At 35.0% G+C, this 23939-nt stretch overlaps 1 pseudogene; it reads right to left on the bottom strand.

Moving 5' to 3' along the window:
- Nucleotides 1-1529: 1529 nt before the first annotated feature.
- On the bottom strand, nucleotides 1530-23939 carry LOC121259674 (annotated as a pseudogene).

Below are 23939 nucleotides of genomic sequence, written 5' to 3'. Positions count from 1 at the left end.
TATCACTTTTGAAAATATCTCATAATCACAATGTTATAAATTCATATATCTAATAAGAGGCACGTGCTCAACTATACATATATCAATACCAAACGTATATCATGTCTTAAGTACCCACCGATTACTGCTGGTAGTAGTCTTTGCATGAATATGTGAGCATCATGACTTTTCATACCAGATATTTTATAATCACTAACATTAACACACTTCGAAATATTAGATGCAAAACCATCTGGGAATTTAACTCCACTCAACTATGCAAAACTCTTTTCTTTCATTTCCATGTAGCATGAAATAGGCATGAGGAATTATAACTCGATCTCCATCTTCTTTTAAATGTAACTCTTTTCTTATACCCAGTTCGGCTAAGTCTCATCGAGCATTGATATTATCTTTTGTTTTACCTTGAATGTTCATCTATGTACCCAACACATTGTCAAAAATATTCATTTCAATGTGCATCACATCGAGAGTATGCCTAAGTTTGAGAGATGCCCAATATGGCAGTTCAACAAGGTACTATGTTTTGTCCAATTTACCTCCTTAGGGGTGTGTTTTCTCCTTTTAGAACCTTTGCCAAAATGCACTTGAGCCATGTTATTTAACTGATGCATTATATCTTCTCCAAACAATTGTCTAGGTGGCATCCGATGATCTTCTTTGTCATTAAAAATTATATTCTTTGTTCTCCATATGTGACCTGAAGGTAGGAAGCGACGATGACCCATGTAACAATGCTTCCGACCATGTCTCAACCACATGCTATCTGTATCTAGGTTGCAACAAGGACATGCCAACTTTCCCTTAGTGCTCCACCCAGAAAGATTACCATATGCAGAAAAATCATTAATGGTCCACAGTAAAGCTGCATGCAATCGAAATCGTTAGCCAACCATCGCATCTTACGTATCTACTTCATTTTCCCACAAATCATTTAGTTCGTCAACTAAAGGGCGAAAGTAAACATCAATTTCATTCCTAGGTGATTTTGGCCCAGAAATTAATGTAGACAACATGAAGAATGGGTCTTTCATACATAACCATGGAGACAAGTTATATGGAACCAGAATCACTGGTCATATGCTGTATGGTTTACTCATATTATTAAATGGGTTGAATCCATCACTAGCAAGGCCGAGTCTGATATTACGTTCATCTTCAGCAAACCAACGATGCTCTCTATCAATTGTGGTCCACACCTCGAAGTCTGCAGGATGCCTCAAAGTGTTTTCATCTCCTACCCTTTGTGATTGATGCCATCTCCTGGATACTGCAGTTTTCTTGAACATAAATAATCTCTGCAACCTTGGCTTAAGTGGGAAATAATACATAACCTTTTGGGGTATTGGTCGTTGCTTAGGTGTGGTAGACAACCACCTAGATGCTTTGCACTTAGGGCACTCTTGCTTGTTGGAATTTTCCTTCCAATATAATATACAATTATTTGGACATGCATGTATTTTTATGTATCTAAATCCGAGGTCTCGCTCCAATGACCGTGCCTTATCGAAAGATTCTGGCAAGAGTGATTAGGGAAAAGCAGTTTTCAATAGTTTAAGCAACATGTCGAGGGACTTTATACTCCACCCACCAATTGTTTTGATGTGGAGCAACTTCACAATGAATGATAGTTTAGAAAATGTTGTGCAGCCATCGTAAAGTAGACGACGAGCATCTTCTAATAGTTTCTCAAAATTGGTTGGTTCGGGTTCAACGGAGGAGGGACCTGCTATATGTGCATCCATGTCTTCATCAACACTGACAGTGGTAGCAGCATGAATGTCACCTAACATATCGTCTATGTCATCGATGTAAAAATCGTCAACATTATCATTATCATTATCATCATCACTATTAATGTTCAGGGGTTCTAGCTCTCCATGAAATATCCAATGTGTGTAATTTTGATCTATCTCAGTAATAAATAGATGTCGTTCGACCTCACTTATAGGTGCGAACACCATAGTATGACATCTACGACATGGACACTTGACACGATTGTTTTCATGAGCATGAGCTCGAGCCATTCGCAGAAACTGTCTAACCCATTCGGCATATTCCCTTGACCTAAACCTATCGGTCACATTCATCCAACTTTTGTCCATCTGTAAAAAATTAGATATGATCAAAAATTGGAATGACATCTAGTATTAACTTCTAAGCAAAATCCATCACACTAATTCCCACTATGTACCATGTTTCTTCACTCACCTTCTAGTTCTTGATCATTAAGGAGGCTTAACAGTTGACTAGGATTTAGATTGTAAGGTTCAAGATTTAGTCAAGAAGATACCCGAACAAAATTCCTCAATTCGCACACATCGACTTTGGAATAGATCAAATACTCGCAGATTATTCTGACACGAATATAAACTTGGATGCTAGGAAATCTGTTTCAAACCTAGAAAATAATTATAGTCAAGTGTAAAATAAAAATTATGATTTAATCACAGAGTGTAGATAATGCAAGGGAAATCAATTCTAGTAATGAAACCAAAAGTATTAAGGCTCACAATTTCTCTAAGAAGCATTTCGGCAAACAGAGGCCATACAGATATGTGAGTGAAATAAATATATCTCGAAGAAGCATTTTAGCAAACACCTTCTGAGCACTTGTACGTATTTCCTTTCTTCACTAAAATGAGAAAAGAACTGAAATCGATTGCATGGACCTACCTGTAATCATCATTTCAATATGTTTGTGATCAATAATCTTCTTAACCATTATCTGTGATCCTTCTTCACAAAATAAACCAACGATGGAATGACTTGGGAAAAATATTTTTGTAATGATGTATGTGAAGATCTTCCACAAAATTTATTGAAATGACTTCACTGGAAATTTAGTATGATGGACACGTGCTGGTTTGATTCAATAGATTTGGGGCAACGAAAAAATTTGGAAAAACATTTGGGGGATTTGCTGTCAACGAAGGTATATAAACTATTAAAGAGGCGTCTTCTTGGCACTACGAGGGGATAAATCACGCTTCAAACTTTTTGCATCCAGTTGAATTCTGCAAAAGAATCACATTTGGAAGCAAAAAAAAAAAAAATTTGTGAAACGGTTCATTTTCCTGATCTAACTTTTGTGATGGAAATTTGCGATAACTTTAACTTGGACTCAAAAATATTATGTATTAGCGTCACTTATGTATGGACGGAAATACAATGGTTGCAAAAACACTATAAATATATTGCGCCGAACTAAACGGTCGCAAATAATAAAACATATCGTTGCAAAATATTCACAACAGTTGGTTGTTCCCAAAACAACCTTAAGCGTCGGGAACTACTGACCAAACAAATTTAGACACAAAAAATAAGTTTTAGCGTCGATTTATGTAAGGACAGAAATTAATTGGTCGCAAAAAATCAATATTCTTGTAGTGAAAGATTTAAGTCATAAATCTTCAAAACCTCATTCTTAATCCATATATCTAAGCTTTAAAAATAAAATTTACAATGATTTTAATCATTGAATCAATATCCTAAAGCTAAAACCACATCTTAAACCAAACAAACTCCTTTTGAATCAATCAGTTTCTATCACTTTAAAGATGATGCAAAACCATTTTATAAAATCCTAACATGCTTAAAATCTGACCATAAACTTGCATATAATCATGTTAACACTTCATCAAATTGAGAACTGCCCAAAATTTCATCAAAATTTCACAAAACTCCCAAGGTTCATCAATAATCATAAAAAATGAACCTTCATCACACTTACACCAACAATCAACCTCAAAACTTCCAATAAAGATAACCAATACTCTCCCACACATTTAAGACCCATAACTTAACAAAAAGCAAGTGATTTGAGCTAAGGAAAATACTTAGAAAAGCTGGAACCAAGCAAGAACACAAGCATAATGCATGTTTTTTCCCTCTTCTACTTCCCTCTCTCGATTTCTCTCTTGAATGGATGAAAAATGCTAAGTGTGTGGAGGAAAGTGAGGTGCATTGGGTATATGAAGGGGGCTTACTTTGTGTTTGAATGAGTGAAAAGTGAGGTGAGGTTTGCTTGTGAAAAAAGAGAGAGAAAACTTGCTGGGAGTGGAGGATTGACAGGCTTCCAATTGGGTGAGATGGAGGGCTTCATGTTGCTTGTTTGACTTGACAAAAAAGGCACTATTTATGGTAGCAAATGGGGTGTCATGGCAGCCAAGAGATGGCCTTGTAAGTGGGTGGAAACTTGTAGAAGAAGCTTGGTGCAACAAGCTAGTTTCGGTGGGACTAAGAAGGTGTAATCAAATGGACTTCCATTTGGGGTTCCAAGGGGTTTTCAGTTAGGGTTTGGTTCAATCCTAATGTTTTTTGGTCAAAAGTAATTATTAAGTTGTAATAGAGTGGATGAGAGTGTAAGAGTGTGTACTTTAATGGTTAGTTGCTTGTGGAAGTGGCTTAACCAAGTGGGAAAAGATTTAGGGTTTCAGCTTCCACAAAAGGTTTGGGATTCTGGTTTGCCTCAAACTTTTTGGAGTTTCATTATGGTTGAAACCTTATTTTGGTTAGCCAAATAATGTTTGGTTGGATGGAACAGTGAATAGTATAAGAGATCATGACAATGAGTTTGATTCACGCTCCATCACTTACACACTTATTCTCTTCTCGACAAGTGTTCTAGGATTTCCAAGTAGATGGCTAGGATTGTGTCATGTGTCCAAATAAAAATTTTGCTAGTGATCCTATATGTATTTGGGCATCCTACATGCCGATTTGACAACTCTTTGAATCAGATGCCACGTAGTGCTCTCCTAAAGGGTTACTAGTCACCTGAAAAACTTGTAACTTTTAATTGCACTATAAAATCCTAAATATTCATACGAGTCTAATGGTGCAATTCGTTTTGTAAAATTTATTCTCCTAAATGCTTTGATTCATGAAGTCCTTTTGAAATTTCACAAAGTTTCTAAAGTCTAAAAAAATTCATCTATTAAATGATAAATTTGTTTATTTTCCAAGATGACAAGAGACACAATTAAAAGACTTGAAACCAACAGACCCTAAATGCTTGAGGAGGTAAAATTTGAACATGTGCTAAGGAGGCATGACTTAACCAGGAGTGTCATAAGCTAGAGGAAGTAGTGGAAGTAACAAGAGAAGTCTGTGTGTGAGTTGGGCTTTGTTGTTGTAAGCTTGAAAATGTGTCCAACTTTACAGCATGTACGAAGAGGCTAACCCGTCTGATAATCCTGCACAACAATACCATCAAGTTCAAAAATTAGTCCCAAGCCTAATTCACAAAACTGATCGACAGACAGAAGATTTAAGAATAGTTTTGGCACTAAGTATGCATCATCAACAAATAAACAAGAGGATGATATAGATCTGATGTGAGTGACAAAGATGTGAGACCCATTAGCAACACAAATAACATGATTTGGAGAAAAGGGTAGTTTTGTGGGAACACAAGTTAGGGTTAGAAGTCATATGGTTTCAACCTGTAGAACACAACTATTTGTTGTTGTAAAGTTTGCAACAGGTGGAAGGTCTTGGCCTCGGACAACAACCTATGGTCCAACCTCTTTAAAAAGAGATGGGGTGGAGATCATGCTGTGTTATATATATGCCCCTATCGGTTCAAAATAATGGAAAGATGTGTACGAGGTTCAAGATCGTTGTCATGTTCTATGCATCAAGACCTCGTTCGGCTTGAGGTCAGAGAGAGAGGAGAAAGAGAGAGCGCACACGGTCAAGAGGGGATTGTATTGGATTACTGATCAGATGAGGCCGGTTCTATTATAATCTCCTTAAAATGGTGACGTGTCATCTAGCAATTGGAGGATGTAAACTCCATGTTGACATACAACAGTTTGGAGTTGTTCTCATATTTCATTTCATTGTAGATAGTAGTTACAAGCGGTTTGACACATCAAACTGCTTACCGTTGTTAACATGATTTTTTATATTAAAAAAAAAAACAAAAGAAGGAAACTTTTGCGAGAAGAAGAAAATCCTCCATCTCACGAAAATTATTTTCATCTTTTTTAAATAGATATAATAAAATGGATACCTTACATATCAGCATTGTTGCGAGGGTGCCTTACATGTCAGCATTGGTGCGCTGTTTGGTACACGAACTCGCTTGGAAAAAGATTGTTTCAAAAATTAATTTTTTCATATAAATTTCATATTTACACAGTTATTTTAAAAGAAAAATACGATGTTACACACTTTATGACTGTAAATATTCATTTCTCTTTATATTAATTTATTCTTTCATTTAATTAAAAAAATTTGAGATTTCCCATATATAATATTGGTCCAACTGCCACGCAGTTTATATATTATAGAGCTTGAGAATATTCGGAAGATATTCCGAAGATCCCTACACAAGTTTTACCAATGACAATTAAAATAATTGAAACGTCGTCTTAATTAGCATGATCTAAGTGTCAAAATCATTCCAATTTTTAATTTGTTGTGTCTTTATTTATTACAAATTGGTCGGTTATGAGACTCTATAATAATATTGTTGGATATAAAGGTAAAAGGGTTAATTTGTTGTTAGCTCACCCAATTAAATTATAAGATTATCTAATTGAAAAAAAAAAAAGGATATAATATCATTTACAAGAGTTAAAAAAAGAGGATATAGACGACTGCGTCTTCCCTTTTTAATTGGGTGAAAAAAGTAAAAAATTAGTATTATCAATGTAATTTATTATTCTTTTTAAATGAAAGATAAATAAATTATGAAAGAACATGGGACAAACACGCGCAGTTTTGCGTAAATTAGAAATGAAATAAGAAGAAAATTTCAAAGATGAGTATTCAAGCTGACTTTGTGCCATGTGGAAATGCCACGTAGGCACGTACAAAACTGCGCGTGTTTGTCCCATGTTCCTGGCTAGAATCATTCTTTTATTTTCTGTTTTCCGGGATGGATTTGAAATTCTTACAACATTTTCCACGTCCTTTTGTAGGGTAAAACTAATTTTAACTTTGATTAATTCAATCATTATGTTAATATACTATTAAAAATATTAGAATGCCTTGTAAGCACCAACAAATTGCTACCAAATGTGGTAAAAAAAAAAAAAAATTAAAAATCATTTAAAATACTAGAAATCATGTAAAAGAAAAGGGAAAAAAAAACAAATGCTTGGGATATCCCGATGCACAATCTAGGACATAGGTAGTAGTGCCTAAGGGTGATTCAAGTCCATTGCTCTGCTTGGATCACGCAAACTAATTAATAGCAATGCCTATGACCTAGACCATGCGATTTAGGAGTATTAATATATGCCACGATTTATAAATTTAATACGAATATGATATAAAATTAAAAAGTTTATATTTAATATTAATGGGTTCGGGTCAAAACCGATTGATCCGTTAAAACGATTTATAAACAGACCAATAACGGGTTAAACTGTTTAACACAAAATCAACCCGTTTTGACCCGTTTAAAATTTATTTCAAAATTAAAATTTTATTATTGTTAAGTTGTAATATTGATATTTCTTAGTATGCTTATATTTTTATTATTTTTATTTTTGAGATTGTAATTTTAGACCTATACTCATATTTATTATTGTATGGTTTGTAATATTGGTTTTATTATATGTTAAAATTTGAAAAATATTGATATATATTTTTTAAGATATTGTGATTATTAATAAATATAGATTTGAACTTTTATGTGAAATTATTTTAATCAGGTCAAAGGAATTATACGTTTTAGTTTAACCAATTTACATAAAACAAACGAGTTTAAATGAGTCGTGTCATGTTAGTATATTTCTAATTAATTATTAAACGGATCAAAATGGGTGACACGATACGACCAGTTATCTAAATGGGTTGGGTTAAGATTTGAAAGTTTGACACGTTTAGCTTAATAGGTTGGGTTCAAGTTTACCTATATAGTCAAATGTTCATGACTTCATGACATAACATGAACACGACCCCACAACACAATTTACCACCCCTAATTCACAACCTGCGTCATCCAACTTAAGCATACGGCCTTTGGTCACCTAGGTGGCGCTACTTGGGACGAGGTGACTTGGGTTTTGCTACCCTAATTCCACCTCCTATGCGCAGTTAGGCTTTATTTCTTGGGTGTGACCTGGGCAAGACCAAGACATTAGCACGGTGTGTTTCACTTTTTTTTTTTATTTAGTATTTTAAATGTTTATTTAATTTTTGTATGCAGGATGTAGTATCTTGATGTGGCATGGTATCTTCACTAATTTTTAAATGTAAATAAATGGAGGGACCTATTTAATCAAACTTAAAAGCTCAGAGGAGTTCAAATTTTGAATTTAGAATTATTATACTCAAAGTGAATTTTTGAAGCAAGCCCAACCATTCTTTGTCCTAAACATCATTTTGATTCGCTTAGAAGATGAATTTTGCCCTACCCTCTTATACAGTATTGTTTTGGCCTAGGAAGATTTCTTTTTCCTCCCCTTCTTCTCCCTTAGCGCCGCACGCCCTTTTCCCCTTTCTCTTTCTTTTTTGTTTTCTTTTTCTTCTTGTTCCTTCATTTTCCCACAGCTCGTGACTTGCAGCACGTTCTTCTGTTGCCACCCCGCCATTGCCACATGAGGGAAGAATAAAGAGCTAGGGTTTTTAACCCTTAAAGTCCAAAAAGGACGCCGTATAGGGGTAAGGGCAAGGCATTTTTTTTAGGGTTTGGGCTTTACACTGGCTAGGCTCACAATAAAATTAGTGTTTAGGACAAATCTATCTAAAGTGAAAACTACATGTACTATATTAATATCCAACCATTTCCAAAGATATAAACATGATGATCCCATCAAAGTTGTAGGTAGCTTGGTTTACTTCTATCAACCCACTCCAAAACATATTTGGGGTAACTATTTTAAGCTTTAATTAGATGATTGATTTATAAGGCATGAACCTTTATTAGGCCCACAATGCAACCTTATGTTAGCATAAGGAAATCCAGTACCAGACACTCATTAATAATTAATATTTGCTATAAATTGAAGCTCCGAAGTGTAACCATAAAGTGGGGTGGATGTTCAAGATTTGCCCACATAAGGTTAAGAAAAAGTTGCTTCAAGTTTTTGTCTGAAGTTAGGACTCTCGAGTGAGAAAAAAAAATAGACATGAAATTATCTCAACGATATCTATTCATGAGGATTCAGTGCTACCATAAAAATTCGATGGTGATCAATAAATGTAGAAAATTTACTTCAAGAGTATCATGTTTTACCCTCACTTGAGACTATAGTAATGATCATCAATATTTGTTGTTCTTGTTTGAAAGTTGGTCTTCGTGTTGGGAATTGTCTCAACAACAACCAAAATTTTCTAATTATTTAAAAGGACAGTAAGAATAGGTGTTGGGAATGGTCTTAGTGCAGTTCTAAAGGTGGTTCCACACATGTAATAGGTTAAAGGGTTGTTTTTGCAACCTAATTTGTTTTCTCCTGAGCAAACTTGTATGGCTGAATATTGATTACTTTTGATTGTCATGCTTTTTTTTTCTTTCTGTTTTTTCCTTAAATTAGGTAAGAACATATGGAACTAGACTTCTGCAAGGGCATATGCAATACACCAAGTCAATTTATATAGATGAGATAATAAACAACACAAAATAATGTTTAGATCTGATCTATGTATAATTGAATGAATGTTAAAATGAAAAAAATTAAAGAATTTATAATTACACTGCTCTTATAGAGTATATAGATCAAGCATTCAACTGAGTTCTTACTCCAAAGGAAAATAAAAGTTCCTTCGATAGACGTTGACACTACACAACAAGGTCATTTGAGAAACACTTGAGATCACCAAATAAAGAGTTTGGATTGAATAGAAAGTAGGGAAAAATGGTGGAGGATGTTGAAAGATGGTCCTTGAGAGAGAGAAAGAGGTACTTGTGATATTATGGAAACAAGAAAAATGAAGTATAAGCCATAGAGATGGTTGGTACCATTGACCTTTAGGACCCATTTGGGTTGAGGATGAGGCTACAGATGATGCCCTAATTGATTCAAGTAGCTCCCAAACATATGACCCAAGTTCTAGTCGGCTCTTTCCGTTCTTGTCACACCACCTCAATGCCAATTCAACCAAGGTATGAGCAACCACAATTGGCCAATCTCCAGCTGAAGGGTCCAAGAGAGCTTTCAAATTTCCAACAGCTAAGGCAGACTTCACGTCATTTGCTATGGAGAATGCAGATCAATTAGTCAACAACTCTAGTAATATGGTTCCAAAAGAGTAAACATATGCCTTCATATATAGTAAGCACTCCTGTTTCAAGGAACTCAGGATCTACATAATCGGTGGTGCCCTTTGGGATAGTTATACGACATAGTGTTGTGTTGTCATTTGAACATTGATCGTGGCATAACACTCGACAAATTCCAAAGTCACTATGTTTCGAAACAAAGTTGGCATTAAGGAGTATATAGGAGGGTTTTACATAACCATGTACAATGCTATGAGGTTTATTTAAATGGAGATACACGAGGACAGAGCGCAACTCTGTAGCAATACAGATTTGAGTTTGCCATGACAATGGAGGACTCTTGTTCCTACATCTGAGTTGATCTTCAAGGCTTCCATTAGGCAGATACTCATATATGAGTGCAAATTCCTCTGGACAAGATCCAACAAGTCTGACAAGATTCAGATGCCTTAATTGACTTAATACACGAACCTAATCATACACAAAACAAATGAGAATAGAATGCAAAACTTTTGACCCCTCTTTATCCCATTATTCTAGTTCAAATTTGTTTTGTTGAATATTTCTTTTTCAATTCTTTGATCTTTGAATTGTATGATTTTTATTGGGTTCCAACCCACAAATAACTATACATTGGTACCACGTATGACAACATAATATAATATTGGGAGGAAAGAAGTCACAACTAAAATTGGCAAAATGTATTATATCCTTAGAAAAAAGGAAAGTACTTTAGCCACAAAGGAATTACACAATAATAAACCCACAAACTAATGTGGCTTAATATGATATGTCAAATTGTAAAGTTATTTTTATTATAGATTAGATCTAACGAATTCCATAAAACCATATTAGTTTGTGGATTTATTTTGTTTAATCTCTATGTCTATGGCAGTTCTCTAGAAAAAATGCATCACGTTAAAGTATGTAGAAGAAAGTTAAATTCTTGTATGCTAGTTACAATGTGAAAACTTAAATGATCCATATAGATGAATGATTACATTGTACACATGCATCTATGTGATACTAATCGACTGGAACCACAATCTTTCTGCTTGCAAGCTAGTGTGGAGAATGCAACCCTCCACGCTATAGACAATATAGAATTTGATGTACAAGAGAATTTAATTGAAAATTTATTTGAAAATTAAATCTTGTTATGCCAATGATATGGTAAGCCATGTTTCATACAAACTTCCAAATATAACTTTTATTGTAGCAATCGATAGACCATTGTTGTTTGCTAATAACTCATGCAAACTTTCTATTGCACAATAAAATTTACATAACCAATAACTATGAGGGGACTTGCTCAACTAGAATGCTTTTAAATCAATAACATACCTCCATTTGGAACTTTGAGGGGCCTTGCCCGCAACTAGAAAGTAAGCTCTTAGGATGTAGCCTCTTTATAGCAACCTTGATTTGGCATAGATAGCCTCTGTATATGTTGTCGTATTCTCCTTCTCCAATTTTTTGGGATTCAATGAAGTTTTGAGTTGCATCTTTAATCTCCGAGAGTGAGAACTCAAAGAATTAAGGTACATTACAATTAGAATATTCTTGTTGTTTATTTCTTAGCTCTTCAGCTTCTTTGACTGCATTATCCCGTTCCATCTACAACTCTACAATTTGATTCTTTAATAATGTTTCATGTTCTTGGAAAATCAGGAACTTTTCGATGAGTTTGTCTATTTGATTTTTCAATGTTTCAATGTTTCAATCTTTCGCTTTCCCTTCCTCAATTTCTCTTTTGAGTATCAACTCTTCTTGGGTTTGTGATGGTTTTTAGGCAATTTAAAACTGATTGTAGAACTTTAGAAGTTGAGTAGGTAGAAGTTTTAAGAATTATTGTGACGATACTAGTCATGTAGAAGTTTTACATTTTATACTAACAAGAAGAAATCTTTTGCACCCTTTCGATCTATTATGTTCATGTCAGTTTTCTACCATTTGAGAAGAATTCTAGATCTTAAGTTAGATGGAAAAATCAGTAGAAGTTGTTAAAATGATATAATTTGGATGGTTAGATCATAATTGAGGTTGTATATTGTGAATTGTTGATAATTTGGGAGCACAATGTGTCATTTTTTTTTTTGTAGTACAATTTGTGGTGTAAAATGTAAAGTACTATTTGTTGGAGGATATGAAAATTGCATTTCCAAGGTTAATCAAATTTTGTAGAATGACTTTGAAAGTGCAAGAAAAAAAAAATTTCCAGAAAAAGAAAATGATCAAGATGATATAAATAACTAATTAAAGCTTTACCTTGCTCATAGCCTCACCAAGCTCTCTTGCTACTTTAAGCTGCAAGAGTGTCAATTTTTCCGCATCTACCATCACTTGTTTAAGTTTCTCGTAATGAGAATTATCTAAACTCTTGTCCTGCTAGGATCAATTCAGATGAATATCTACAGCACATCAGTTTTCCATTCAACTATAATAAAATACACAGGAATATATTCTTAAAAATACTAAAAAAACTGCTTATCACCAAAGGTTAACATTGTGCCACATAGGTTCTTGGCCTAGATCAAGCCACATTGATATATAAGATGATGATACCTTGTTTTCTTTTTGTTTAATTTTGAATTCATTGTAGAAAAATTCATTATTTTTTATAAAGTTATAAATATTTACCCTTTTATTTTTTTTAATTCTTGAAATTTTTTCACCTACGTCCTCTTGTTGATCCTGGGAAAGAGGTCCTTAAGGGAACTCTAGTGAACCTCTATACTTTCTCAAAACAAAAGAGTAAAGAGGGGCAGATGTCAGCCATTGTCCATATTGCTCTTGAGACTGAGAAACGAGGTTGAAGTTTGGACACTTCCCATTGGTATGTTTCAATAAACCACACTTGAAGCAGAGATTTGGGAGTCTTTCATATTTTGAAATGAGTCCATCACTGCTTGCCCCCTAGGTTGATCATTTTGCCTCTTAACAAAGGCTTTGTGATGTTCACTTCCACTCTAATTATTAGAAAGCTCCCCTAGCCGCAGCCCTGGTAATCTACTTCCATTGTGAGCACAGTTCCTATGCCTGCACCTATCCTTCTCCCCATTTGCTCATTCATGACTGCGAAAGGTACATTGTGTATTTGAACCCAGAATGGTTTTGAGGAGAATTGCACCTCATTTGAAGATAGCTCCCCATTGAAATCCATTAGGCAAATCAATTAACGATCAAAAGACCAAGGCCTCCCCTATAAGACTTCTTCCTTGTCAGATAGTAATTGAAACTCTAGCAGGAATTTGTTGTTATTTAGGTCTTTGAAGGTTAGTCAGCCTGTTGTGTTCCACACCTTAGCCATGGTGCTTTTGAAAGTTTTACGGTTTGGATTCCTATTGTTTAGAATGAGAGCAAGAAGACAGTGGCTGCCCCTGAGTTGGGAAGAAAGAACCTCTTCCGCTGATAGTAGTAGTTCATGTTGTTCTTCCTCTAGTATATTCTTCGAATTATCTTACTGGTCAACATTGCCTTTACGACACAATCTCGATGTCATGCACATTGAAAAAAATATTTGAGATAATGTCTTAGGAACGTTGATTGATATTGAAGGAAAAAATAAAGACATGGTTAATGCACGTAAGGACTTGGAAGAGCTTGGGTTAAGAAAGGAATTACATTTACAACCTACTACTAGTGGGTACTCCATGGTGCTTGGCTCCTACACGTTGGATTTAGATCAGAGGAGACGTTTTTGTAAATGGCTCGCAACTATTAAATTCCCAGATGGTTTTGCCTCGAACATTTCTAGATGTATTTCAGTTGGTGATGGAAAGATATCAAGAATGAAAAGTAGTGACTGTTACGTATTCATGCAAAGGTTACTACCAACTGCAATTGATGAGTTTTTCCAACCTAATATATGACTTGCATTGACCGAGTTAAGTTCATTCTTCAAGGCTTTGTGCGCATGAACGTTGACGTTGGAAGTATTGAAGCAACTATAATACGACATTGAAATCATTCTCTGTAAACTTGAGATGATTTTCCCACCTAGCTTCTTTGATATAATAGCACACTTTGCCATCCATTTAGCTCGCAAGGCTTTTCTTGCAAGACTAGTTCAATATAAGTAGATGTATCCTTTCAGCGATATTTGAAAAAGACTTATCTAGAAGGCTCAATTGCTGAAGCCTATGTTCATGTTTAATGCTTGACCTTTTGCTCCTTGTATATCCATGACGTTGAGACCATATATAATCAGGAGGAATGAAACAGGGATATAGATAAAGATACTGAAGGTGGAAATGACTTCTTTATTTTCTCACAAAAGGTACGTCATTTGGGCTCCCCTACCTCTAATTGATTGGATCAGACTCTACTTGCAAATGCAAAGTGGTATGTGCTTAATAATTATGGAGAGATTAGTCAGTACATCGAGTACGTATTTTGTTTTTTCTTTCAAATACATCTACCTGATAATATATTTGAACTTGAATATGGTCAGATCTACCTAATATTTTTCTTGTTGTATTCCTTTTGAGCACTATACGAAGATCAAAGATACTTCTCCAGATAATGTATATCGTAGACATCAAAACAAATTCCCCACTTGGTTTCGAACACGAGTAAGTTTCTTTGAGTAATTAACATTCACCCCTAAAGTTGAAGTAGCTTGGTTAATGGTATTTCTAACCTTTTATTGCATTCAATGGACAGATTCAAGAACTCCATGCTGCAAATATGGAAGACATATCTGATGACATATATGCACTCGCTCGTGGACTAGACCCATGATGTGCTTCATTTTCTATTTGCATCAAGAATGGGACCAGATTCCACATATTATGTCGTGGAGAACATCTAAACCCAGAATAGTGGGGTGGTTATTAAAGGGGAACACAATTCAAAGCTCATTGGTTTCTATGGGGTTTTGAATGATATATTGCAATTATGCTACATGGATTGGCATCATGTATATTTGTTCAGATGTGAATGGTATAATGTCAGTGATATGAGGAGAGGAATAGTAGTTGAATAGCACATAACTAGTGTCAACACTTTACCTAAATGGTATAGGGATGAGCCATTCGCCCTTACCTGTCAAGCATGCCAAGTGTCTTACCTTAAAAACAATAGTAAATGTGGTAATTGGTCTGTCGTGCAAAGGGTGACCAATAAGAACATGTATGATGTTCCAACTATACCATTGGTCAATGATGAGAATTGATAAGTGTTATTTTTATGTAATTTTAATCACTATTTTATTTATAAAAAATATCATTTTCCCTTCAATACTATTGATTTTATTTTATTTCTATATATTTTTATTTATTTTTTTAGATTTGAAGGAATGAGAAGATTTAGTGCAAAATGGGAGCATTTTGGTACAAAAAAAAAGACTACGAATCTAGACCGATGAAAGGCAACGAGTTCTGAAGAGAGCCAATGAGATTTGGACAAGGAGCCTTGTCCCATGGGCAGTAAAGAGATATTTCTTGCCTAAAGGAAAGAAGACTTACCTCTTTGTAGGCGAGGAGACTCGCAATCAGAAGGCGTGACCAGAAGGTGCAAAGACTTGGTGACAAAGCTCTAGGCGGTTAGAATGGGCGACTAGTCTAAACCACCAACTTTAAAGACCAACCTAAACAACATTGTGGGCAACAACTAGAAAAGGCAAGAAGAGTCTTTCATCCCAATTGGGAGTCTTTCTACTCGGTAGGTGAGAAGAGGGTCGTGTGGTCTTTGTGACCTTCACGCCCGCCAGTTATATTCAACACTCATGACATCTACTCGATGGAACCTTTCTGAGTTCCGCAATCAATCTATTGACGACCAAATCCTCCCAAATTCTGCAAATCAAGCCACATATTACTGAATCTTCCATTTTAGATAATTCTAATATTCTTGGGATAATTTCCTTTTATGTTAACATCTATCTTTAAAAACTATTTTCTAGATTTTTAGGCTAGATTGTAGCCGTATTTATTTTGTTTTCAGGTTTGACATCTATTTAATCTCGTCTTGTGGGATGAATAGGGGTCTTTGGTTTCTGAGTTTTTAGTTTTGAGTTTTAGAGAGTCTGAGTTTAGGTTTCGATAGTTTAGAATTTATTCTTGAAGTGTTCTTTCAAGGTGGCAGATATGGGAGAGCAGAGGCGAGGGCCGCATGTTTCTTCAACTGACTCCAACGAAGAACATCAATTTTATTCTTTTTCTTTTTAATTTCATTATGAACTGATTCTATTTTCTAGAACTTTGATGTAGCTTAGCATTGTATACACAATTTATATTCCAAGTTATTTTTAATATTTTTATGATTGAGTGTTTATTCATTGTTCTTAATGCTTATAATTTTCTAGCTAATTATTATTCGATCTTGTGGATTACAATGAGACTAAGAGGTAGTTTGTGATTAAAGCTCTAGGATTAAACAGCATTAGTTGAGCGAAAGCAGAGATGCTTTTCCGCGACTAATGTGATTTTCAAGAAAAATTCAAAGAACTTAATGAGTCTCCAATTAGTTAAATTCACATAGAAATATGAAGTTATTAGTTAGAGATATTTTTGATATTGTTCGAGAGAAAATATTGAATAGTTAGAGTTTTTATCATCAACTTGGAATAATGGAGATTCTATAACAAGGAAAAATAAATTGTGTGAGATTTACTATGTGAAATCAAATGCTCTAGACAAACCATTCTTCAAATTTCAATTTTCCAAATAGTAGTTAATTTAGTCAATTTCAATATTCAATAGCATAATTATTCCATGTGGGTTTGATAACCGTTTTCTTTAAAATACTTTACTACTTATTACGATTCTGTGCACTAGCAGCAATATTTTTATGCGAACAATGATGATCATTCAATGGATTTTGTTGCTTTCCAAGAGAACGAACACTCATATGTAGAGTAGAACCTAAAAATGATGATAGTGGCATAAGGAATCCCTTGTATAGGTCCGACATAGAACCAATCCATGTTGCTGCTGATACAACATTGGAAGACGCAATATCCCTTCCCGATGATGAAGACTTCATTGATAACGGTATAGAAAGAAACAATGATGACAATACTGGTAGCATGCAACGAAGATCTTGAATCTAATTCCGATATCTCGTCTAAGAATGGTATGCAATCATTTCGCTATAAGTTTAAGCCAGCCCCTCCCATAAGGATTAAATATTTGAATACTTAACATAGTATGCTGACTTATACTTGGAAATTATTTCATTTTCTTACTTAACATTCCATTTTTTTGCAATTTATAGGTGACTGAAGGTAGCTCATGTGATGCTCGACTAGCTACATATTTCCAATTGGTATTTCTCTTCGCTCCTCATTGCCATTTATAAGCTAGCTTTTGCATATGTTGTCCCGGGGCCTAATTGTTGAGAACTTACTAGTGCATATGTATATACTCTATTGTCCTATTGAATATTGCCTAGGTAGATATATTGTTGTTTGGAATTGTAAAAATGAATGTGATATAATTTGATGTTATGATTTAATTTTTTGTTTATTAAAAGCAAAAAACCCACAGATTCCTAAATAATTGCTCTGTCGCACGAATGGGACCTGATTTGATACCCCAACAAATTACTTGCTGACTTTTGAGGGCTAAGTTTTTTCTTTGAAATATACAAGGGGGTCGAGTAGATGCTTTAAGATGAGCTATTTTTATTGATACTAGTTTTCAGGCTCTAGTAAATGCTTTGAGATGTGCTGATTCATGCTATAATATGATAGCAAATGTAAAGTTATGTAATTTAATAATGGCTATGGGTGTTTAACATCATATTTTTTTTATAGGTTTAAACAGTCTTGTGGCCTAAGCGTTATATATATTGGTTTGCCGAAGGAAGCAATAAGCAAGGCCAAGGATATATTTTTAGTAGTCTGCATCACTTGTTGTGGTTTGAAGTGAACGTGAAGATGTTCACAGTAATGGCGTGAGACCTCACTTGATATTTGAGTACTAATGGTTTATTGTATAGATGGTGTTGTAAATTGCTAGTATATAATGTTGAGAATAGCGCATTTGTGTATGTGTGATGCTTCATATTCCAATATATTGATTATGTATAGTGATTTTTAACTACCCAACATTTGAACTTGAATATGGTTTATGAACTGCAAATATGGAGTATGCAGGGATCTCTGTTTGGAGGATTTATCTCATTATGATAAATACATATAATCTTCCACTATACAGATATATAAATCAATTCCTTTTAAGCACTATTTTATATGAATAGTGTGAAGGTCTTTATTTGTGCTGGTTTGATAGAGATATTTAGGGTTAACCTATAATGTGAAATCTCGGTTGGTTGCATTTCTTTCCAGAAGTACTTGAAAAATTGGTATTCTTTGTTTCATGCATGTATGCAAATGGGCATTTCTTTCAATATTCCCTACAGGTATAAGCTCTTCTTGGGTTTAAAACCATGTTTTTGAATCTTGGATAATTTTAATTGTCTTTATATTTACTTAGGGGCTTAGCTGTGTCTCTGGTTTATCAAACTATCTTGCGCAACAAGTGTTGATTTTTTTCCCATCAGAAACTATATTTTCTATTACATAGAATATCTCGAGGAGCCATGTTGGTTTAGTAGTGACTCGGTAAAATGGTGGTGATTGATTAGGCTTAGTTGAAAGTTGTTTGTCTGCAACTTACGGATCCTGTTTTATTTATAACGAAACCAAGAAGGCTAGCAAAACATTTGTATGGTTGTGTTTAGAATCAGAAAAATCCATGGTTTTAGGTGTGTAGGGAGTTCAGGGATTAAGGAGGCCTTGAAACTTTTCTAATGAAACTAAATCTTGGCACTTTAATTTGGAGTTCCTCGGCTAGTGGATCTAGAAAAATTTTGGTTTTGGGTGGTGCAATGTTTCGAAAGAATCAGACGATTGATCGTCTAATGTAGTTCCTCAGCATCTCAGTGTTTTTTTTTTTTTTTTTTTTTTATGGATTAATGCGTGTTTTATTATGCCTTCTGATCTCAGAGTTGTGGTTGTGAACATTAACGTAATTATCAGGTATCACAATGAGCGGCTACCTTGGATGATCTCCTTATTGAATAATGTATATCCCATTTACCATTACGATGTGAATTCAAGGCATCCTTTTTCCAGAGACTAATGATCACTTCATCTCATCTCTGCAGGATTGGTTCTAAGTCTTCTTATTATCTTTGTTGCCACAAATGGATTATGGAATTTTATGCTTCTTTTGTAGATCTATCATTTCACCTTACTTCATTTGACAAATATAAATAAATAAAATTGAGATCAACTCCTAGAAGTGAATGGTGGAATCGCGTGACTTCGGAGGACGAAAATTTAGCCCCCGTTTGGATAGTAAAAGTGTTTCATCTCAATATTATAATTTTTTTAAATTTCCATACAAAATTTAATAAATAATTTAATTTTTTAAAATTTTAAATTAATAATAAAAACGCTTGGTCTGTTGTTAAAGAATTGCAATTGGCATCTGGGACGACACTACTAGAAAGAATATATGTTAATTAATTTAACATGGTTTTATATATGATGATAATGTGGATATGGAAGTAATAGGATGACATACACGTGTGAAGAGACGAGTAATGCTATATACCACACTCTCATCCTATTTTGATCATATTAAGTAGTATGTGACACATTCATCACTCTTAGAAAATAAAAAGTATGTAATAAATGATCATTTAATGGTGATAAATATGTCACATCTTACTTACTGGAATGAAAGTAAGACTGTAGTATGGTGTATAGATTTTTTCACTTTTTATATATAAACGCGTGATGACATGCATTGCTTCCAACACACATGCCGTAGCTTCCTATAAAAAACCTACTATCTGATTGATATGTATATATATATATAAATATATATATGAAGGAAGGCTATATGCATGTTATCAAAATGTTGTGTCTTTTTCTCAAAAGTTGTAAATACATCTGGCTCAACATCAAGGGGCTAAATACGCAAGCTGCTGGTAGCTTCTCTTTATAATACAAAAGTAATATATAAAAACAAATGATGGCTAACTGCTATTGATGGCTATCTTCTTAAATGACATACTACTACAGAAGCTACTAACTAGATCTAGTCAGTATGTTGTGTCTAAATATCTAAGCGGGAGATAAGTACATATTTAAGCAAGAATGTTGTTTTTCATTACTAAGGCCAATCTGTCTAGCTATCAAACTAGACAAAGCAGGTAAGTTTCCTCCATTTCTGATGGGGCGAGCTGCAAAGTTGCGAGAAAATCTTCAGTACACTCCATTTCTGCATATCTGAGAAGGTACATTTCCCATTATGTCTAGCCTCTAACTTGGTAGCCAAACTCTAGTTGGTGTATGTTATCTGGAGTTTACAAAGCATCTATTTACTTGTTTCTTTTTTGTTGATTTCATGGCCATAGTGCAATAGCAATGATTCATAACAGAAGAGGGAGAGGCTGAGGAGCTTTGGACCTATGCGAGTTGGAGTGTTGTAGCTTGTTGGACAAAACCCACAGCCAAACCAGGAGGATGGAGTTTGAGAGATGAAGCTGCCGTGGACTTTGACATTCCACTCAACCCCTAGATGAGTTACATCCATCATTTTTGCATCTCTGTACTCCTACAGAGGTGAATACAATAGACAATGGTAAGTATAACTTACATCTGCTCCTACTGGTATTTCATAAACAGTATGTTTGTGTTGCTTCTCTAGAGCTACTATATATAGACATGGTTTAATAGTAAATCCGAATGTTTGTGTTGTTGGTATACTAGCAAACACTAGCAAATGTGGTAGGGGTGTAGCCAAAGATATGGAGTTTGAGAGGATCTGAAAGTTTGCAAGATAGGTCCATCATGCAACAACTGAATAGTCTAAGCAACGAGAGTTACATGGATCGTGAAGCACTTTGCAGAAATGAGGTATGTTAACTGAAGTGTTGTCGATGAAAAAGAGAGGAACTTATTGAACATGTTCGAGTATGGCTTTCATCTTGAATGTTTCATACCATGGTAGTGTTAAGTGATATAATTTAGATAATTTCAATTAGCTCTTTTGATGGTAAAGGCACAAAAATAAGCATGTTGTATGTCATTTGAATCAAGTCATTTGAACAGAATTTTCCTGCTTATTAGAAGTTATATATCTACAATCTGAATTCCCAATGTGAAGCAAGTAAATGAAGCTAGCTATCAATTAAAACTCATGAGTTTTTGGAAGAAACTTAGCAGATAATATTTCAAAAATTGCCATGAGTTGTTGACACAATTGTGCAAAGTAATCCAAAAATCTGACATGGGTTTTTAATCAATGATATTGATAGGCTGACTTTGTCTTGGATTGGACCAAGAAAATCATCGTTGGGTAGTTACAAGTCAGCTATCTCGTGCATATAATGCGTCTCATTACAAGTTACATCTTAAATACTTGAGTTATGCAAGACATGAAGAGGCACTAGCTAATAAAGGTGGGTTGGTAGAGCAGCTAGTTTGGGAGTGGTTATGCAATCGATGGAGGAGAAATTCATTCAAGGTAAGAACTATATATTCATATCAAAATTCATATTTTTAACTAGTAAAATATGTGGCTGCTTTAGAAAATAAACTGTTGTGGAAGGAAGTAGCATTAAATAAAAAGATATACTAAAGTAATTAAGTATAATTATAAAAATATAGTTAAGTATTGTCCAAGTGGTTTAGACTTGTGTCCATTAGTGGATGACATATAGCTAATAAATGTAATTAAATTAGATCACTATAACTTATCCATAAGTCACTTGTCTTAAATCCTTAAGTATAGAAGTAATACGGTCATCCGAACTAATTACAAAGAGTTGAAAACAATACTTAATTACAAAGGGGGAATAATCTCAATCTTCACTCTTCTGGTAGAGCTGGACCTCCATACTCATACTCATCACCATACCTATCATTTACATTATTTATGGTTTCGAGGAGTGGAACCGTAGGTAGGACCAACACAGTGAGATTTCACAAAATCTCAATAAGTTTAAGTAAGTCTAAAGCTATAAAAATGAAAGAAAGTGGAAAAGAAAATTAAACAAATAAAATAAAATGCAGGGAAAATATAATATTTGACATTTGAAATTAACCAAACTCAAGTATTCACCAGAAATCTCATGCAAGTCATTACACACCAAAATATATCGTTTTCTTTTGAAAATAACCATTTTATTAAGGTATGCACCATGGTCTCTCCTAAATGGATCACCATCCACATACTCTGCCTCCCTTCGCCACACCACTGATAAGAATCATGCATGTGATTTCATAAAGAGTGATGCCCAGTCCCACGTTGATGCATTTGTGGCCAAGCATCCTCTAGCCTCCATTACAAAGAGGCAACTATGTCGACCTGAGAGCATTATCGTCTCGCTTAAGCCTTTTGTAGCTCGGCTACAACATAGGGGATGTCACTCAGTTTACAAGCTCTCAAGTGACCAGAAGAGCTCCAACGAGATAATATTACATCTCGACTTTGGGTCATTACGCACCCCACATAAAATCCAAACATTCATTTTATTAATGGCGCATGATGGTCTCCCCTATATGGACCATCCACACACTCTGGCTCCCTTCACAACACACTAGAAACGATCATGCATGTGACTTCATAACAAGCGATGCACAGTTTCGCACTTGGTGTATTCGTGGCTAAGTATCCTCATGCCTCCACCTGCAGAGAGGCAACGATGTTGACCTGAGAGAGTTACAGTCTCGCTTGAGGCTATTGCTACCCAATGACAACCCAAGAGATGTCACTTAGTTTCACACTCTTCCGAGTGACCAGAGGAGCTCGACTGGATCCCTTGTCCTTCTGCGCCATTTGGACAGCAGTGTTAGGATTTGGATGTTCCTGTCGGTCGGCTAGTTTGGATGTCAGGCCACCCTATCGTGCCAGGATCAACATCATCTCAGTTAGCAGTGTCAGGTTGCACGGTCTCCAATCTTCTTGTCAGCACTTTTGCCCTGCGTTCTCCCCCCTGGGCCTTCTAGGCCATCTTGGCCTATCTCGAGTCTTGTGCGTGGGCTCAGGCCTCATCCTAGGCCCGACCTCTGGGAATTTCTCCCCTCACAGGGTACCACAATATTCCTATCACTTCATATCGCACCCAGCCACATTACAAACTACATAATAATTCCATCACTTCACATAGGACGTTAAACACAATTATGCAATTCCATTAACAATCATTTTCAAGGTCTGTCCATCGAATCACTTACCACACAGCTTCATCACCATAGGAATGACCAAAAATGCAATTAGTCTCCATCTGCAAAACACAATCATAACACATAAACATAGAGTCCATGAACAATAATATCACAGTATATGCAACAAAGAGAATTCAATCATCAACAACTCTAAAAAATGTAAAAAGTGTGATCGAACAACACAACAAATTTTGCTATCCCAATAGCAACATTCTAGAGCCTAGTACTAAGTACCACTTACCTCCATGAATGAAGATGATTTTTCATATGCATACCAAGTAAATGCAGACCAAACTGATTGTCTTCATCTTGCATCATCTCAAAAGCCGCATAATAATTGAGAGCCGCACTTAACATCAGATATATTGAGTTCCACATGGTTGGAACATCAAGAGAAAGAAGCGCACCATCCAAGATATTTTGTCTCTCTGCGCATGACTTGAAATTTTCGAGTCTTGCAGAGGAAGACTTCACATATTTCACCGCATTTCGAATCTTCATAATTGATCTATCAATTTCTTTCAAGCCATCATGGACAATAAGATTCAAAATCTGTGCATAACATCTCAT

Source organism: Juglans microcarpa x Juglans regia, chromosome 1D (assembly GCF_004785595.1).
Source record: "Juglans microcarpa x Juglans regia isolate MS1-56 chromosome 1D, Jm3101_v1.0, whole genome shotgun sequence".
In the NCBI taxonomy this organism is placed as follows: domain Eukaryota; kingdom Viridiplantae; phylum Streptophyta; class Magnoliopsida; order Fagales; family Juglandaceae; genus Juglans; species Juglans microcarpa x Juglans regia.
Note: the sequence above shows the minus strand (reverse complement) of the source record. Positions and strands in the feature narration are given on the sequence as shown.